The sequence below is a fragment of the Coffea arabica genome, chromosome 4e (assembly GCF_036785885.1).
Source record: "Coffea arabica cultivar ET-39 chromosome 4e, Coffea Arabica ET-39 HiFi, whole genome shotgun sequence".
NCBI classification, from domain to species: domain Eukaryota; kingdom Viridiplantae; phylum Streptophyta; class Magnoliopsida; order Gentianales; family Rubiaceae; genus Coffea; species Coffea arabica.
Window position 1 is genome coordinate 43,633,895 of NC_092317.1, and position 15,379 is coordinate 43,649,273.

A 15,379-nucleotide genomic window follows, 5' to 3' on the forward strand; every position below is an offset into this window, starting at 1 on the left:
CATGGTTTAATAGCTCAATTGGCTCAATTGAGGGAGTTGATGGGGGGGGGGGGTTTGGGTTTGGTTTATAAGTCCCTGGAAGGACCTCAAGAGTTGCCGGCTTTTGAGGTTTCTTCTGGGATTAGGTTTATAAAAGCCGAATTTCTAGACTTCAGTTTAGAAAAGGTCAAGAGGGAGTTGATGGGGGATATGGGTTTTTGGCTTATAAGTATCAGCTTACTCATGGCATCTATTACAAATCAAGTGTCAGTCAACTTGCGCTACAAAATCTAATTTTGGACATTCTCGTTGATGGGTTTCTTTGCAGTGGTTATGCTATCCTTGACCTCCTTGTTTGAATTGTAGTTTTCTAAAGAAATATTTTTACGCTTTTCATGAATTTTTTTTTTAATTACTTTTTTTTATTTCACATATATCAAATTATTACACTATATTTTCTACAAAAATTTCTAAAAAAGCAATCCAAATGCGACTACAGGGAAAGTTTGGAGTTGGCATTGGTTGCGGAAACATTTTGTGAAGGAAGAAGACGAAAAAAAGACAGAGCTATTGAGCTACTTACAATCTAGAATTTTGAGAGGTGGATACACTCAATTTAATAATTGTTAAATTAGTTAAGGAGGTTCTAGAGATTGCACTGGAATTAAGTTTTACCCTTATAGTATACAAATTAGCTCTATCTATGACCATTTATCGTATTTCGAAAGCTAAAAATGAGTGGTTATTCCAAAAACTGAATGCATCTTACAGTGTAGTTGTGAAGTAAGTTATTATGGATATGCAATGTCGCCTCATATGCTGAACTATAGAGTGGATAGAAGTCCAAAGAAATAAGATCCGAGTCCCAATTGAATCTGCACCAAAGATTCTTTATTTAGTTATAGAATCTTTTGGTTGGTTCTTTCTTAATTTTTTTTTATTCCTGTTCTGTACTATTGAAGTTTTGCCACGTTTTTTAATCAATGAAATGACCTTTTTTTGCCCTTTTTCAAGTGGCATTGATTCTAATTTGAGATGTCTTCCAAATGCTACTGGAATCAGAAGGATACAAGAGAGAAGAAGAAAATGAAGAAAAAAAAAACACATCAAAATCTACTAAATGCCAAAAAGTAAACACTTAAATTGCCCCCACCAGCGATAAGTCCTATATTTGCATGTGTAGTTAAAAGAAGGGATAATTTCAGAAACCTCCCCGAGGTTTCTGACACTTTCACTGGCATCCCCTGAGGTTCTCAAAATTTCACTGACCTCCCTTGCTTTTGAGTTTTTGGTAACAATACAGTCCAAATCTGATTACAATATTATTTTCGTGTGTGAGAAGGAATTTTTATTCCATGGCTGCCCCTTTGCTCCTTGTATTAGTAGAAGATTGAAAGAATAATAAATTATTAGAATGATTACTAAAGTTGAGGGGGCGTAAGTACAATACAAAAAATTGTAAGCACTAGATGTGCCAGGGAAAATGCCATTTTTCATAAATCTTAAGTCAACTAGTATGTTATCTATTTAACATAACTTAAGTAACTAATTAAACTAATTAAATTACCTGCGAGTATTACTTTCACATAATTAATTTATGTTAAATACAGAACCTACCAGTTTCCCTTTCGTAAAAATATGAGTGTAATGCTTTTTGAATTTTACTTACAACCATTTGTATATTTAATATAAATTAAATGATTCAGAGTAAAATGCCTATAAATAGCTAGTACTTTATTCATATAATAGAAGAAACTCGTAAAGAGTTAGTAAAAAGTGGGTAATTTATTTTTTTACTTTCACGTATTTAATTTATGTTAAATACAAAACCTAGTAGTTTCCCTTTCGTAATAATATTAGTGTAACAATTTTTGAATTTCACTTATAAACATTTATGTATTTAATATAAATTAAATGATGCAAATTAAATTGCTCATAAATAGCTAGTACTTTATCCATACAATGGAAGAAACTCGTAAAGAACTTGTATGTTATGGAAATTTTTTTTTACTTTCAAATACTTCATTTATATTAAATACAAAACATACTACTTTTCCTTTTGTAAAAATACTTGTGTAACGGCTTTTGAATTTTATTTGCAAATATTTATGAACTTAACATAAATTAAATGATTCAGAATAAAATGCCCATAAAACCTAGTACTTGGTTCATATAATAGAGAAAAGCCATAAAGAGTTGGTACTTTATGGGATATTTCTTTTTTAAAAAATATTTAGTTTATGTTAAATAGATAACCTACTAGTTTTTTTTTTATAAGAAGTTACTGTAACATTTTTTGAATTTTACTTAAAAACATTTATATATTCACAGCAGGCACAAAAATGGCGCCTTACTCCCTAATCCAGCTTTAATTCATGTACTAACCATCAAGTTTGTGTTATTGTTGTTAAGCTTGATTAATCACTTTAGATGCCTTTTTCTCCAACTAAACGGTAGTAATACACTCCATCTTCAGTAATAAATTCCCAACTTCATAGGATATATTTGTAATTTTGGCCTTCATGATGTCAGCAAATGGGTTCAACTTTCTATCAAGGGAGGTCAGTGAAATTTTGAGAACCTCAAGGGGTGCCAGTAAAAGTGTCAGAAACCTCAGGGGAGGTTTCTGAAATTATCCCTTAAAAGAACCATGGAATGAATTCCTCGCGCACAGTCCATGCCTTTAGCCGCCCATTCTATGGGCAGATAAAGGCATAGTTTTCGATGCCATAGTTTTGCTTCTTCAAAGCACTAGGCTTAATTTAAATGCTCCGTATTACTGAATTTTGAAGCCATGAATCCGTTAGAAAAAACAGCATTTTCTTCTATCTCAGCCTTGGAAAGAACAAAAAAAAAATTTTTGAACCTTCAAACCTTTTAGAAATCCCACCTCGATTGCTGCAATCATTTAAGCCATACATTTTGACTCTCTATAAGGGCGAAGCCTTCTCAATGAGAACAAGTTGAATAACCAATTAACATACATTTAGAAATGGACTTCATTGATATTAATCGATGTAAAGAATAAGGCAAATTACACTTTATCCCCCTTCAATTTAGTGCTTTTTCATATAACTCCCTTATATTTTAAAAGCTATACATAATCCCCTCATAGTTTGAATTAAATTATCAAAACAACAGAATTTGCATTCCATAATGAAGTCAACTAAAATGTCAAAAGTATCTCTATATAAAGTCAAAAATTATGTACTAAATCATAAGGAAATTATATAGTAAAGCACTAAACCATAAAAGGTTTTATGGTAAAATATAAAATCACACAGGGTTAGAGTATCATGCATATTATGTTTATATATTTCAATCACTTCACCCATTTTAGTTTTTAAACAAGGGTAATTTTGTCATTTTTATGAATTTCGTTACAAATGATCATTTTCGTCACTTTAACACTTTAATTCAAATTATGAGCGGAAAATATATAGTATTTGGAACTATAGATGTGTTTTGTGAAAAATTGCTAAATCACAGTGGAATAAAGTGTATTTTGTCCTAAAAAAAACTCTGTGCTAAGCTCGAAACCTAGCAAATGGTAAGGCACGAAGGGAAGAAGTTTTTCACTAATTTTTGTTTTGTGAAATTCAAAAGGTAAAATTGTATTTAAATGCTTCAACACTTTTCTGGTTATCTCAAACAACAATAAATATTCAAGTCATTCCCATTAGAGATAATACCTAAAAAAAAGAGCTGATAGCAGAAATACAGTTTCAAGAAAGAAAGGGTTAACAAGAAGAACATCACAGGAAGAAGCTTTGAAATGCTACCATAAGTTGATCAAGAAGATCCATATTATTATTAGGAGGACCCCAATAAATTTCAAAGATTCTGGGATCTGGGTTCAGCTTACAACAGATTATATCACGTAAGATCAAAATAGCCAGCACAGTAATCCATTTAAGGACTGCTATAGAACCATATTTCCTAATATATAACCTTCAGATATTAGAAACTACCAAGAGATGAAATCTACTGGATTTCTTTCAAAAAGTGATTCTCATGGAGATTAGAGCACAAGATGGGAGTGGGTAACTTGTGCCTATTTGCACGATTGGTGTTTAACAGACATCAGAAGAGCTTCACATTATTCAAAGAGACTGATTCTCCTAATGCTACTTAGACAATTGCAGAGTTCACAAGAAAGTACAGCCCTATACTCTTTATTAGTTTCCCAACATGTAAAAATTGCATCCTGTTGTTTCGAGAATACAAAGAATTTGAATAAAATCTAAAAATACTGTCAAAATGCACCAATGAAGCAACTGAAATTTGAAATGTAATTACGTGGAAGCTCTTGATCAAAATACCAAGAAATAAACTTCCAACATGCCCACAGGCTTTGGCGAGAACTAAGCTATAACCATCATTTTCCCAGGAGGAAAAGATTCTTAAGGGATCCAGTCAGTGAAGACACCAATTTCATTGATTCAAGATAAAGTAGACGTCTTTGTTTCAAGTCCATCTTGAAGACCTGGCATTAAAACATCCCATTTACCTCCTGTTGAAAATTGGCTTCTTTCTTCTTCTTGAACAAGAAGTAGATTATGATCATGATACTTAGCACACGAAAAGCCACAGAAGATGCCCCATTCATTTTCTCACATAAAATAGATACAGTAAGAAAATTATGCTTCAAACTACCATTTAGTTAATAGACCACAAGGTATGCTTTGTTTAACTAATTAACTAGGGAAATGCATCAGAGCAATCCAACAGAAAAGCTGAAAGGAATTTTCAGTCCTCAAAGAAATGCACAAGTCATTTTCAGTCCTCAAAGAAAAATCTGGAAGGAGTTTTAACATAGACAAATTGCAGCTTACTTAGCAAACCACATGCATCAAGCATGTAGAAACCAGATGCAGGGCATGCATATTGTTGAGACATCATGAAAAAACAACATTACCCACCAGTTCCATTAATGGGAATTAACTGAGACACCAACAAGAATTCCAGCCAATCCATAGTAAAGACCCCTCAAATTAAGTCTTCCTCACCAGGAACTGCTACATATGAAACCATGAAAAGCTACTCTGAATCTCCCTTAGCTTGTACTGTATATAATTCTCAAAGAAAAAAAGGTGTTCATCCCATCTAATCCCATGGACTTCTTGTGAAAATTTTATCTGTTAATCCTTAAACATACATCTGTTAATGCATATCCACTCCAGAGCTCATGAATACTTATTGCAAATGACAATTAAAATTGGGTAGTCACAAACATTGGTTTTGCACAACAAACCTGGTTGATGTCTTGTTTTTATGTGTCTAGTGGGGATAAAAGACACGACAAAAATGCCAGCTGTAGTAAATAAGCAAAAGTAAATAAGCAAAATGGTTATGAATACATTGAATGTGATAGCTGACAAAATTTTGCATCCAAAAGTGCAAAATGCACATGCCTGTCCTTTAACTGGAACTTTATTTTACTGCTACGACATACCAATGAGATCTGTTTGTGCTTCTCAAGTCTTTGCAGCCTTCAAAAGTTTAAATGTGTCATGTAAGTTCGATGCTTGATAAGAAAAGAACCCAAGTACTGACTTTTTTCAAATAAACAGCTAAATGCTTGATATACTAAATGGCAAAAAAAATATTTGCACCTGACAAGCCTTCATTGGTTATTGGATTCTATTCATTAGCACTACATACTGAATAGTGAATACATAGTCAAATGTAGACTTTTAGGGAAACTATGACATGTAAGTTGGATCCTTTTCAATGGCTTAGAATGAGTGAATACATATAAGTGGTGGCAAGAGTATACCCGAATATCTATTTTTCTACTTCATCACCATGGTCAGTCACCACCTTAGTGGAAACCCAACCAAGTAATAGGGCCCGTAAATAAAATATATATAACATATAACAATAAACACAAAACCCCTGTCATAAGCAGATACCCATTTTGCCTATCGTTTTTGAATTTCTCTACATTTTGAATTGCTAGGGGCATAACCCCAAAAGAAGTAAATCCAGACCCTAAAAGAAACACTCTTTATGAAGTATATTATTAACTCCAAATCTCTGTCATTTTCTTGTGTCATTAATTCCAAAATCATAGATTCTAAAAGAAAATGAATTCAGACCACAGAACTGAAGCAGCTATTAGTGTACAAACCAGAAATTTGGATTTGCCAAGTTGCTTGTCAGTTCACTTCCCACGTAATGAGTGCAATGAACCTTTTATCGTGCTGCGGTATCATGTAAAGTTCAATCAGTTGTTAATACATAAAAAATGCAGCAAAGGAAAGTGGGAGCTATTGCAAAGAAAGCTTGCTGGAGGTAATAAGTAAATGGGGCTATAAACAGAATTTACAATACATCCAACTAAATTAGAAAGGGCAATTAATTCAGTCAAGTCAAATATGTTATTAAAAAAATTATCAAATAATTCCCAACATTTTTCATTTTCACTAACTTTTACTATTAACAATTACACCAGCTAAATAATATATGAAAACTGGAGTTTGAGAAGTAAATAAGAAATGAAGGGGAAAAAACGAAAAAAGAAAAGTAGAGAATTAGATTGTATTATAAGTCAAAGTCTGTTTTTCTTCTACTTTCTCTTTGGTTATTTCTAGGAGTTAATGTTTTTCACCACATTAGCTTCCCCAACTTTTAATTTTGAAATTCTCAATTTATAGTTACACAGAAAACTAAACAGCAATGACCAATACACACAAGAACTTGATGTTGCAGGAAGACAAAAGCTTTAGCAACACTCCAACTTTTTTCGTAAAAGATCCTTACCACATCTCAACAGGCTCCTATCAGAACTTTCAATTATTTTCAAACACAAAACTTACCAGAATAACTCAAAATTTCCTTTTCAGGCAATTTGCTGATTCAAAGAATAAGCAGGTTATCTATTTCAACCCTATTCCTTCACTTGGAAGTTATTATCAAAATCTCGAGGCTTTATTCAAATCCATTTGAGCACGCAAGCTCACAACATGCAATTTGATTAATTGTTTGTTCATTCAAGCATGGTATCTCAAATGCCATTACTTCTGTCTGTTATTGCAGTTGCAGTCAAATATAAGTTTGATTGAATTACGAGTAATACTGGCTCGCAAACCATCAAATTGCGTAGTGAATATGAACAGCTAATGGATACAGTTTTGCTACTTGAGGCATTTATTCTTTCATATGTAGTACACAATGCATGCAGGAGATCCAAGCTACGAAACATGCATAGCTCATCAGAATACCACAGCATTGAGATTCCATAAAGGTAAAGGTAAAATCATCTAATAAATCTAGAAACCCATATGCTCTGTAAGAAGCTTGTACAGCTTTTTAAGGGGTTTTTATTACTGACAATGGTTGAATGTTCCCCAGTGCTCGTAAAGTTTGTAATAACCTAGCCAATTGATCTTTACAGTGCTTACTCTAGGCAATTAAATTTGCTTGCATTCTCTACTGACAGTTGAACGGCATTGTCTTCCACCTTGGCAACTGCAATCTAACACTTTACATGCTAGGAGGATAATATTTTTGAAGATAAGAGTAAATTTCCAAATTAAATGACAAAACATTTTCCATGTCTCTCATTCCACAAGAAAAATAACAAAAAAATAGCATAAAAAATGATAAATTGTGTGTGTGTGTGTGTGTATCATCCCAAGGGCTTCCGTTTTGTATTAGGTGAAGATAGAATTCATGAGTAGTTCTTGCATAAACTAGAAATGGATTTGCACGTAATAGGAATTAGTGGGGTTTCAGATGCAGCTAGTTACCAATAATTAGCAAGATCATCGGAGTTACTAGTAGGTGTCCGGTGCAAGAAAGGAAAATATAGTTCTACAGTAAGTAATCCTCGAACAAGTCCTCAGCAAATAAAATTTCTTTGATTGCCTTAAGACACCTTAATTTATGCAGAAACCTCCTTTTCCTTTGAAGCCACAAAGGCTTTGTAGCTTAGATTATAAGATTGAATTTTCAAAATACAGTTAAAGAGGTGGAACTAACTGATCCTTGTATCTGAGTAATTCTTTGTGAACGGAACTTTGTACAAATTGATATGAATTGCACTTTTATTTAGAAAAAACTATGACATGTCTTTATATTTGTGGCACTTCCATTGTGTAATATAAGGCCAACACAAAAATAGCACAAAATAACATGCAAAATTGGTTGTACATGAGATTCAAAATGCTATGAATCAAATGATATAGCCAAGAGCTTACGTCATAATGCCTACATCTAAAATGATCTTTTCACTGTTTGAGGCATATTAGGCATATTTGAGATGCAACTGCATTTTTGTGGAGTTCTTCTCCTATTTCTTCTGATTGCAGATGATTTAAGTGAACTAATCACTAACATATAACTACCAGATATACCTGATCACTTTCATTTGCAATGTTCTTATCATTAATGTGCTGGTGTATTTTTTTGTTTTGTCTAATTTATCTGTTCTTTTTCCTCTGCACTTTTTTCATTAAAGCCAGGGCTTTTAATCTTTTAATACATACATCTTCAAGTTTAAAATTACTGATTTCAAACTACAGAATAATATTTCCTCTACACAATCAGTAATCTGCGATACATGACTGCTTCCCAGAGTACAGCAGTAATAAAGATACATCATTGCATGATTGGATCTTAAACTCTTAGATAACTTAGATATAAGAAATTCCACATAATGAAGATTTAGGCCTCATGAAAGATCTTGAATATAGTAGTAATACTTCCATTTACTTGGGCATGAACCCGCTTCTCATAGATTAGAGAAACAGAATCAAGACTACTACCAACATCCCCTCAAAGCCCCTCTTGCCCCAAACACCACCAACACCCCCCTCCATCAACAATCGGGCTCCCAAAAAAAAAGTTACCACAAGTATCTCTTTTCCATACAGTTAAACATGGATACTTAATTTAAATACTTGTAAAGAATAATGTATGTTTAGCTCAAAAACTCACCAAATGGTTAAGGCACTAAGATTTGCAGGCAAGGTCTTCACTGCCTTTTGTTTTGTAAGTTCACAACTTCACTTAAACCAACAAATATTGTCATGCCCTGCAAAACACAAGAATGTTGTTAAATGCTTGCATATGTTGCCAGTACTCTCAAATAACAAACAAAGCTGTTGAAGTGATTAAGATAGTAGCTCCAAAAAGCTATAATATTTCTACTCTCAAGCAAAAAAGAATTGAAAAAAGGATTCTGATCTAGGCAGGGAACATCACAAATAAAGTTCTAAAGCGCTACCAAAATGGGATGACAAAGAACCAAATGATCATTTGAAGAACCTTAAGTTGTAAGATTTCGGATGAGGAAGCAACAAATATTATTTAGGAACAGAAATAGTCACCACAGAAAACCTTCTTGGGACTGCTATGACCCCGAATCTCCTAATGATGATAATTATTTATATCCACCTAGCTTCCTACTACATCCTTGCAAGCAAACGCTGGGTTGAACACTTAGTCCTATAATCTTTAGTTTCTCAACATGCAAAAATCACATTCTGGTGTTCCAAGAATATGATGTTGGAAAATGTATAATTCTCTCCACATGCATCTCCATTTAACAGACACAATCCCCAATGAAGCAACAAATTTAAAAAACACGCTTATTGGAAGCTTGGGACAAAATACAGATAAAAACTTCACATGTGCAGTCAGACTTGCGTTAGAACTAAGGCTATGACCATCTAATTCCCAGGAGGAGCAGATTCTTGATGGCATCCACTCAATGACGCTACCAATTTGATTTATTTCATGACTTAGTATCTTTTCTTCAAGCCTATGACGAGCAGTTATAATTGCATGTATTATCAGATATAATCATGAAGATATATAGTAAAAAAAAAAAAAAAAGACTTCTCATCAAGTCCAATTTGAAGACCTGGCACTGAAAACATCAACATGCTCCTCCTGGCTGCCAAAGATGGGGCTTCTTTAGACCTCTCCATATAGAACTAAAATGTGGTCATGATACTTATCTCATGACGAGTAATAAAAGATGGCCATCAGTTATCTCACAGAGAATGGAATGGGATAAGAAAATCATGCATTAATTAACATTTAGTTAATCCATCTAAAATTTACGAGGTATGAAGCATTTTATCATATGATTAGGGAAATGCATCCAGAAAATCCAACAGAAAGGCTGCATGAAAAAGTATGAATAAATCGAGCAAGCCATGCTCAGTCCCTGAGGAATCTGAAATCTGGAAGGAATTTCAAAATAGGCAAATTGCAGCATATTGAGCCAAAAAAACATATATCATGCAGAAATAGAATCCAGGAGATGCAGTACATGATGTTGTTCAAAACTGCATGAAAAATGGGCATCATCCAGCTGTTGCGGTTATATAAAGCTCACAATAAGACACAAGAAAGATTTCGAGCTAATCCTGCGTGAAGGCCCTTCAATGTTACCTTTCCTCGCCACAAACTGCCAAATGTTAAACCATGACTTGGAACCTTAGCTTACTGACAACAGTACAAGAACTGTTGTTCTCCCGTGGCAATTGCGAGATTAATACTTCACTCTACTTGCAATGACAACATTTTCATTCAAGATACATTTACTTTCTGCAGCTAAATCTTAAACTATTTTCCACATATTCCATTCCACGAGAAAGATACAGAACTTGGAGAAACAAAAAACAGTCATTTTCCCAAAAATAGGAGGCCAAGTCTTAGCCCTTTCCATCACCCCACCTAGTTAATCAACAGTAGAGAGTGTAGAGGAGATGCAGTGCCCCTTACACGAATGAAAAGGCTTCTACCACTTCAACTGCATATGGACTGATTGAGTTAAATACTAATTTATTGCAGTACAATAAAACCAAATGATGAGAAAGGAAAGAAAAAAAAAAGCAATTCCTTTTGCATTTAACGAAGGATGCATATATGATGTGCATGTCTTTTGTCCCAAGGGATTCTCTCTTTACAATAAGTGAACATTCATGAGTACTGCTTGAAGTATAAATGGATTTCTGTGTTTAACCGGAATAAGTGGGATTTTAGATGTAGCTAGCTGTCAATAACTAGCACAATCCTTGGAGGCAATAGATGTGGTGGAGCAACAAAGGAAATTATAGTTATACACCAAGTCTTCCTCAATCAAGTACTCGGCCAACATTTCAGATTCTTGTTTAGTATTCCTAATTCCATTCATTCATTGTCTAAAGACCATCAAAGTTGTACGCTAGTCTTCCTCAAACAAGTACTCATTTGTTGTATTCCAAATTCCTTTGATTGATTGTTTAAAGACCCCTTAATCTATACAGCACAACCTCCATGTACTTTTTATGCCACAATGGCCTATCTAGCTCAGGAGATACAAGTGCAGTTTCAGAAGATAGTAAAAGAAGTGGAGCTCATTAAAACCTATGCTCATTTCAAGGTAATTCTTTGTGAACAGAACTTTCTCTCAACTCATACAAACTGCATTTTTATTAAGACAAAAGTATAACACGTCTCTACATTTGTGGCACTTCTATAACTCAGCACAGTTCTTTGATGATAAAAATTTTATAAACTAACTTGAAACATTGAATCGTGTTATATCAATTTATTTACAAATTTCTGGTTTTCCTCCTTTGACAACTATAATCAAGGTTCAAAATGCTTTGATTTAAAAGACAAGCTAACAGCTTAATTTAAGAAGTCTAGGTCACAAAAACTCATCTTCTCACAGTTTGTGGCATGTTAGGCACATTTGAGACACAATCAAACTAGAAATCTGCACATTTGCCCAAATCATCTTCTTATTCATTTCTGATAAGTTGCAGATTGTTCAAATGAACTCATCACTAGCATAAAACTATCAGATTTACCCAATCTCATATCCTTGCTGTGTTCCTTCTCAATCATAAGCTGCTGTATTTTTTATTTTATTTCATTAATCTATTCTTTTTTCCTTGCAGTTGTTTCATTCAGATCAGGGCTTCTAGTACATACATCTTCAAGTTTAATTTGTATTCCTGATTTTGAGCTAGAAAACATAATTTTCTTTCATAATCAGATATCTGCACTCTATATGACTAGCTCCCCATACTACAGCCAAAAAATAAAAATAAAAAATTATGAAGTTTTGCATGTTTGAATCTTGAAATTCTCAATTACAAAATTCAGATGTAATGTCATACAATTAACTAAAACTTAGGCTTACAACATAATTAAACCTCTTGAAGATAATAAAAAATGCTAACATTTACTGGGACTCAAACTTCCCCTCATAATTAAAATTTCAAAGCAACAGGCAAACCAAAAAACAAAAGCACTAGTAAACAGGAAAATGTATCACTTGGCACAACCAACCTTAAATTCTAAGTTTTTTACATAATCCAAGAAGAAAGGAATATTGAGAGCAACTACCTAGTGAAGGCAGCCAAATGAGAAAATGTTTAGTGATTGGTGATTGTTCGCTTTTGTTGAAGGCTGGCTGCAAAATAAATGCATAGAAGGATCAGAACATCAGAGCAATATACTGATCATAGAGGAAAACAAAATTAACTCCCTTCCATCCTCAGATGATAAAAATCTAAATTTTGAAGAGCTCTTTAATCCTAGAGTCCTAAAAAAGGTTTCCAAAGTTTCAAGTTATCAAAAGATTACCAGTGACAGTGATGGCGAGTTCTGAGTCCAGGAATAACTGACTAAAGAGCAGCATATGTGTGGTGAATTGGAGATGTTTTCTTTTAAAGATTGAGACATTTTGGTGAAATGTGTCAAAGTTGAGACTTGAGAGGGAACCAGCAAGTTATGGGTTTTCCAAGCAAGTCAAGTGAAACATCCAAGCATGTTGGATTTTCTTGTTCATATCTATCCTTTTTTCTCCTTTAGGATTTTCAAGCAAGCCCCCCTCAAATCTGGAAGCAATTTCAAAATAGAGAAATTGCAGCCTACTTAGCCAAAGTACATGTATCAAGCATGCAGAACCAGATGCAGGCATGCAATTTCAGCATGTGGATTTTTAATGAGAGACAAGCAATTTTCAGTCATTGAAGAAAGGAAGAAATTTCAAAATAGACAGATTGCAGCCTTATCCTTAATCATGTATCGGCTAGTGAACAACAAACTCAAAGAAAAGTATTACAAAATTGAGCTAACAGCAACAGGTGGTGGCAAGTACTGATTTTGCAAAATCAACCAACTTGAGGTCTTCCTTTAATTGTGTCTAGTGGGACCAAAATAAACTCAACAAAAACATCACTAGTGGCTCAAGCTTCAGCACTCTCTGGAAAGAGGTAAACTGAATAAGGGAAATGATAATGAATACAATCAATGTGGCAGATGACAAGATTTTACATAAGAAAGTGCAAATAGATATGCCTATCTTCAACTGGAACTGGATTTTACTGCAACAACATAGAAATGGTTTTGAAGGGCCTTAATTTTATCTATGCTTTTAAGTCTTTAGCAGCCTTCTAGAGTTCGAATATGTTTTATTACTCCACTGCTTGATAAGGAAAAAAAGGCAAATTTTAGATATCTTGACATAACCACCTGATCTAAAAGCTTGATATGCTAGATGGAACAGAATATTTAACATTGGCACCTCCAACAAGCCATCACCAGTTAGTTGGATTCTTTCAGTAGGCAATGCTGAAACTTAGTCGTGTGTAGACCTTTAGAGAAACTTAACATCTAAGTTGGATTCTTTTCAGTGTCCAGAATGTATGAATACCAAAAGTGGTGCCAAAAATTCATCCCAGTAACTTTTATATGCATTTTGCTAATCTCACCACTTTTTTGAAAGCCCAACAAACAACAGGGACAATAAGTCTCACGAATATACATAAAAACTATCATAAATCCATAGCACCAATCAGATAACCATTTTGGTTATATCTTTTGAACCTTTGCATTTTTTGAAATGTTAGGGACATCCAGACACGGTCACACATCTATGAAGTAAATGAAATTTGAATTTGTTAAGTTGTTTGTCAGTGCACTTTCCATTTAACAAGTGCAATGAACCCTTATTTTGTGGTAGTACGTAATGTTTAATCGGTGATTAGTTGCTACTAAGGACTCAAAGAAGATACCACAAAAGACTGCACAGTAATTGACTCTAAATTTCATTTTCTAGCAGACCAATAGTTCAGAGAACAAGCAGGTTATTTATTTCTTCTAAATCCCTTCACTTGACAGTACTAAATCTTAAGGCAGACTCAAATGTTAAAGGCTCAAGCTTACAATGTACAATTTGCTTATTAGTCTGTTCTTTCAAGGATGCTATCTCAAATGCCATCACTTCCCTCTTGTTTTTACTCACACACACTAGAATCAAAACACTAGCTCATACACCATCAAATTTCCAATGAATGCATAGAGCAGAAGGATGTTGTATACAATATTCACAGAAGGTTCAAGCTACAGAACAGGCAAAGCTCGTTGAACACATTGTAACATTGCTGATAATATATTGTATTACCACTACATAAAAATGAAATGTCATTACAATGAAGTAACTTTATGAAATTTCACATAGCAACTTATTCAATAACTTAATGTAAGTATATTAAATGTCATACCAATGAAGTAGGTTTAGGCCTCATAATCTATGTAAACCTTTTGAAGACAATACCAATACTACCATTTACTTGTGCTTGAACTTCCCTTATCATAGTTTAGAGAAACAGAATCAAGAATACTACCACACTCCAACCTTCTCTCTCTCTCTCTCTCTCCCAAGAGCACCACCAAAAAAGAAAAAGGACTAGTTATAGTAAATGTATCAGTTTCCACAATCAACATAAAAATCAATATTTCCAGAGAATTCAAGAAGTCTGAAATTCAGTTGTAATTACCTAGTAAAGGCTGGCAAATGAGAAAATTGTTCACTGGTGAATGATTGGTTTCCTTTTCTTGATGGTTGGCTGCAAAATAAAAACAGAAATTGATCAATAAAACAAGAGAAATGCCCTCATAACGGAGATAATGAAAATTAACGCCTTTTAGTCCTATACTCCTACGGATAGAAATTTTAACTTTGAATTTGGCAGTGGAACCCTTTAGCCTTGGAGTAACAAAAAAGTTTCTTTCAAATTTTAGAAAGATTATTGACTTGAGAAGTAGTACATGTTTGGGGTAGTGGAGGGGTCTTCTTGTAAAGATTGAGACTTTTCTGGAACATGTATGAGAATTTGAGACTTGAGAGGGAGCTCAGCCAAATTATAAAGGGTTTTACTTTTTCTTTTAGGGATAATTTTAAAAACCTCCCTCAACGCTTCTGATAATTTTATAAAAGGGTTTTACTTTTTCCTTTAGGGATAATTTTAAAAACCTCCCCCAACGCTTTTGATAATTACACTTAAATACCCTTATTCCATTTACAATTAAAGAAAAGTATTTTAATTATTAGAATTTTGTGAAAGAAAAATGCAAATTTGCTTAACTTTGCAAAACATTTTATCTA

General features: G+C 33.6%; 1 long non-coding RNA gene across 12 annotated transcripts; it reads right to left on the bottom strand.

Annotated features, from left to right (window-relative positions):
* Positions 1-4,126: 4,126 nt before the first annotated feature.
* LOC113741368 (uncharacterized) lies at positions 4,127-15,127 on the bottom strand. Of its 12 annotated transcripts, none has more exons than XR_011813754.1 (8): positions 14,953-15,076; positions 14,772-14,840; positions 12,334-12,400; positions 8,923-9,019; positions 6,113-6,185; positions 5,394-5,471; positions 5,234-5,293; positions 4,127-4,465 (listed from the first exon to the last, which is right to left on the bottom strand). It is a non-coding gene; the product is annotated as an uncharacterized lncRNA (long non-coding RNA). The 12 variants fall into 12 exon arrangements; XR_011813752.1 differs by having other exon boundaries at positions 4,127-4,994; XR_011813749.1 differs by having other exon boundaries at positions 4,127-5,117.
* Positions 15,128-15,379: the final 252 nt, after the last annotated feature.